Below are 5,669 nucleotides of genomic sequence, written 5' to 3'. Positions count from 1 at the left end.
ACTCGCAAGGGTCTGTTTCAACATCAAAACGCACACCACAAGTGTGCGTTCAATCAGGACAAGATCCACAAGGATCTAGTCCATCAGTCAAACACAGGCCTCGGCCTCGTGTTTATAAACCTAAACGCGACTCTCGTGTTTCTTCTCAAGAACATGACACGGTCCGTCAGGTTCAAAAGGGACAACATGGATTTGAGATTCATGTTCAACCCGTCCAAGGGCAGGGGGTTCCATCCCCACCTTCACAAGATCTTCCCCAGGTCTTCGACTTGCGAGAATTACTGTCAAGAGGAAGGCCAACACAGCAAGTGGCTCATTCATGCCAATGTGAGCGGCTCATATCTGCTGTCCTCGCCGAATGCAGCTGTTGCTCACCGACGCCCAGACAATCGGTGTTTAATAGGTTGACGAATGTCGCTAGACCTCCCAAACGACAACGTCGCCACGCCAGAAGAAGACCTCTGAAATCGAATATCCTGAGGTCACCATCAACATGGTCGGCAGAGGCAAATCCTCACATCCTGATTCTGATGAGTCACAAAGAAGTAATTCCCCAACTGTTAGGGAAATTTGTGACCAGTTCGAAGGAGTATATAAGCATACTCGGACCCGGACAGGAGCTATTCGCCCGGTTGACTATCAAAAGTTAGCCAGAGGGATTACCACAAGTGATGAGCATTCGGCAATAGCCGAATCTCAATCTTCGAGCTCGGTCGGACCACAAGAGGTGCGACAATCTCTTCAGCTTGCTCCCCTTGTGAAACTAGTTGTCTCCAAGAGCGACATTCTGCTACTCCCATCTGGGCGAGGAGCTGAGTCTGCAGGTTGTGCCTGCAAGTTTCAACTAGAGTTGATTGGGTCATACCTGATGGGCATCGCAATGCCATGCTACGGAACCTTTCCACATAGGCTTTAATAGATTCTCCCTTCTTTTGCTTTGTGGCGAGAAGAGTAGGAACCGAAACCTCTGTGTCATCTTCGAAGAATCTGGCCAAGAAAAGCCTTTCCAAATCTACCCACTTCTGGATAGATCCAGCAGGCAGTTTCATAAACCATTCAAAGGCCACCCCTTTAAGAGTGCCGATGAACAAGCGCGTCAGAATGGCATCATTGGCTACCACATCTCCTGTTTGAGACTTGAAGTAGTAGATATGCTGATTTGGTGACCCTGTACCGTCGAAAGGTTGTAGCGTTGGAGCCTTAAACTTTGGTGGGTAGGGAGCCGTATCCCATTCTGCAGGGTAGGGTCGTATCACTCCTTCCTCGCGAAGCTCGCTCCTGTTGGCCATTGCGTTAAGGCGGGCTTCTAGCTCGTCTACTTTGGTTGACTGAGGATACAGTTCTTTTTCCATCTCCTTCTCATTGTCAGAAGAAGAATCTAAGTTGTGAGTCTCACGATCTGAGTGTTCGTGCACCTTCTGCTTTCCTTTTGACGTAGTCCTCCGGGAAGACTCGGGTTTTTGCCCTTTTTCAGCGAGAAATTGGACGAACATATCCTTCAATTGGAGAAGTGTCTCCTGTTGTGCCTGGAGCATGGTATGATGTTCATCCACTCTTTTAGCTATGTCCTCGGGATTCGTCGTCATGTAAACAGAAACTTTTTGTGCTCCAACAGAGCTTGAAGATTGAGATTCAGCTATTGCCGAATGTTCATCACTTGTCGTAATCCCTTGGGCTAACCTTTGGTAATTAACCGGGCGGATAGCTCCAGTCCGTGACCGGGTATGTCGATATACCCCTTCGAACTCGTCGCAAATTTCTCGAACGGTCGGGGAATGGCTTCTTTCTGATTCATCGGAACTGGGACACGGGGCTTTTCCTCTACTGGTCATGTTGATGGTAACCTGAGGGTATTCAGCTTCAGAAACTTTCTTCTTTTGACGTCGTCGTTTGGTAGGTCTTGCGACGTCAGTCAATCTGTCGAATACAGATCTGCGAGGTTCAGGAATACAACAGTGACATTCGGAAAGGACTGTTGAAATAAGCCGTTCGCAATGACATGGATGGGCTGCTCGTTGCGTTGGCTTTTCTCTGGAAAGCAACTCTCGCAAATCTGAGACCCGAGGACAGTTCTTCATCGGGGATGAAACTCCCTGTTCTTGAGTGGGTGAAATTGGTTCTTGTTGAACCTGACGGACCCTATTGCATTCGGGCGTCGAAGCGTGAGGGTCGCGTTTTGATTTATAAACACTAGGCCTTGGCCTGCGTTTAGTTGAAGGAACAGACCCTTTAGGGTCTTGTTTTGTTTGGACGCACTCTTGAGGTGCTTGTTTTCCCTTAACAGGGCTGTGCTTTGATTGGACAACGCACCACTGAGGGTCGCGTTTAAGTTGAATCACCCGAGGTTTGTAATTGGATTCATTACCTCGAAGTGTGCGTTCTGGAGTATGGACGCAATGCTTGTGCAGATCTTCGGAGACGCAATCCTTGCGTTGGACTCGGGATTGATTTTCTCGGAGGTGTGCTCGTCGGATGGACCTTCTTCGTCGTCGAGCAGCGTTTTTCTTGGCTTGTTTCAAAGCCTTAGTATCAGCAACACCGGCGTTGATTGTGCTTATCTCTGTCATAGGCCTTTTACAACCAAGTACACGCTGTGTCGACATAGGCGTGTGATCTTCGGTTTGCAGAGCGAGCTTGAGGCTTTGGCCAAAGGAGAGGACTTTCTTTGGCGTCTCAACAGCAGTTAAGACTTCTTTAGAGCTCTTACAAGCATCTCGCCTAGCCTTAGGGCTGAGCGATCCGGAAGAGAGAGCCTCCTCGTATTTGGCTTGGTCAAATTCCACGACCAAGGTTTCCACGGTTGTTCCAGTGAGGTGAACGTCGGATTGCGCCACCACCTCTTCGTCAGAGAAGCTAGTCCCCAGCGGAGTCGCCATCTTTTGTTTGTGGGAAATTTTGTAATAAAAAGAATATAAGGAAAGAATTGCGTTTGATTTTATTCTCTCTAACTGCTTAGAAAAAGAATGATTACAACTCTCTCAACTCTCGATTACAATTTGGATTCCTAGTTACAAAAGAGAAGAGAATGATCTGGATTCTCCCCTTTGTTTAATTCTGGGTTCTTCACGGTAGCGATGAGATGCCTCCCTCGAATGCTTGCGTCGAGTTTGCTTCTCGTTGACGATCCGAATATCTATACTCACTGGAACAACTGTCTTGGCCGGTTGATAACTCTTGTCGAGTTTTGTGATTCAGAACAAGTAACAAACTCTAATGATAGAGTTGTTGGAACCGAAAATAATTCGGTTGATAAGCCAAATATCGATGGTTTAGAGATCCTCCGTTTGTTGATTTCCCAGACTGTGTAAGGAGTCAATCCTCCTTTTTCTGATTCTGGAAGATTTGATCGAAAGATCCCCCTCCGATTAATGAAAAGAAATCTCTCTTGATCTGATCATCAAAAATCCGATCTCCCCAATCCCTCAAAAAGATCCTCTTACTCTGTTGAGTTTGTTGCTATTTATAGGGGGATTAGGGGTGTAACTGCCCCCATAATCCGCGCCTAAATGGGGGTTTAGTTACCCCATTAGTCGGGTGTAACAACCCACTAAAGCCACTCCTCAAATCGTGGGTGAAGAACAGCTTCGAAGTTGTTACGATCGCGTTTGAATGAGTCAGAACCTTGACCTGCGTTCTGGCGGTGATTGAGCTGCGTTTGGCAGTGATGGATGAGCTGCGTTGGCAACGGTTGATAAGCTGCGTTGGGCAGCGATGGTTGATAAGCTGCGTTCGAGCTGTGCTTGGCAGCGATTGGAGCTGCGTTCGAGCTGTGCTTGGCAGCGATTGGAGCTGCGTTCGAGCTGTGCTTGGCAGCGATTGGAGCTGCGTTGGGCAGTGATGGAGCTGCGCTTGGCAGCGATGGAGCTGCGTTCGAGCTGTGCTTGGCAGCGATTGGAGCTGCGTTCGAGCTGTGCTTGGCAGCGATTGGAGCTGCGTTCGAGCTGTGCTTGGCAGCGATTGGAGCTGCGTTCTAGCTGTTGATTGTTGTAGTATTTAGATTTCTCTGTCTTTATATATGGATGACACCAAAGACCAGTAAAGAAGGTCTTATTCAGGCCATTTGTGACAATTGAGGCATCTCAATAACGCTCTATCAACTGCAGGTCATGATCTCCACTGAGTGTGTCGAATATCATTACACTGCTCATCAGCACCTCTAATGGTTGCTAATATAATATTAGTCATGTTGTTGTCGCAGCCATCAAGATCAATCATCTCACATAAGAAGCTGCATTCGTGTTTATAGCTGTTGAAGCGGCGTAGGTGATTGAATCGGTGTAGTGTCTTGATGATGGTACGCGGGGAGGACTTCCACGTCTTGGTTTGAAGAGATCGTCGATTTGTAATCCTTTCTGTCAGAGTATTGCTAAAGACTGTCGTTTTGTAATCTTCTCTTTGACATGTGAAAATCTTCGAATTGTAGCCTTCTGGAGGTCGTCAGATTGTAACTTCCATTATCAGTGTTCGATGGAGACTCAGCTATCTATTGTGATTTTTAGACAGCCTACAGAACCCCCTCCAAAGTTTTCAAAAGTTCGCGGTTGACTGGGACGAATTTTCGAAACACTTTGGAACCCAAAACTTTGCTGATTGAATGTATTTCCTCATAGACTGAGTAGAGTATCTCAGGATTCTAGACAAATTTGTCGACATCCTTTTTCTTGTTTGATTCGTCAACCATGGCTTGGACTTCAGCTTGTACGAACAGACTTTCATCCCCTGCTTGGTCAGGAAGACAGCTTCGGAAGAATTTTCTTGATCAACTCGTCTGAGGTAAAACGATCTCGGCCGCCTGATTATTACTTGGAATATTAACCCCTTCGAAGGAGTTATTTATGTGGTAAGCTGAGTTCGGCCATCAGAACGCATGTCTAAATTATGCGTTCGACCGTTTGATCATGAGGGTGCGTTTGATAGTTGAAAACCCCCCCTCCCCTTCATTTGAAAACGCGAGAATCACGTTTCAGGTGAGATTTTACCTAAAATCTCGTTTCGATTTGACAGCTACAGCTGTTTATAAATGGACCAGTGAGGTCAAATCAAAAAGTCATTCGATTTTTCCCTTTCTTACTTGATTTCTAAACAGGGCTACTGTTCATCTTCTCCAGCGCTTCAACGGAGGAAAAGATCCGTTCCTAAATACTTCGCCCATCTTCGTCTTCTTCGCCACAATTGCCATGGGACCTAAGAAGAAGATGGCGTCCAAATCGAAGATCGCCGAAGCTCAGGGTGCTTCTTCGGCTAGAACCTCTGGGGATGATCAGGATCTCCCGCCTTCGTCGTTGGTTTCTTCAACTAATGGTAAGATTGAACCATTGGGAGGGGGTTTAATAGATCTCCTGTCTCTGATCCTTGATTGACGATCTACATTTAAGCTCAAGAGATAATTCTGGGCTGGTAATCAATTCCAATAAAACGTATGGCTAGTTCCATCGTTCATAAAATTTCAACGCAGGTTTAGATCCTGCGTTTAAAATCTTGGAGGTAGGTTGAGACCCCGCGTTCAAGACTCCGAACGCAGGTCTAAATCTTACATTCAAGATTTTAGATGTGGGTTGAGGCCCTGTGTTTGCTAATCCGAACATAGGTCTAAACCTTGTGTTCGAAATTTCAAATGCGGGTTGAGACCCTGCATTTAATGATCTGGACGCAGGTCTAAACCTGGACTT

The sequence above is a fragment of the Asparagus officinalis genome, chromosome 3 (assembly GCF_001876935.1).
Source record: "Asparagus officinalis chromosome 3, Aspof.V1, whole genome shotgun sequence".
In the NCBI taxonomy this organism is placed as follows: Eukaryota; Viridiplantae; Streptophyta; class Magnoliopsida; order Asparagales; family Asparagaceae; genus Asparagus; species Asparagus officinalis.
This window is presented reverse-complemented; position numbering follows the sequence as displayed.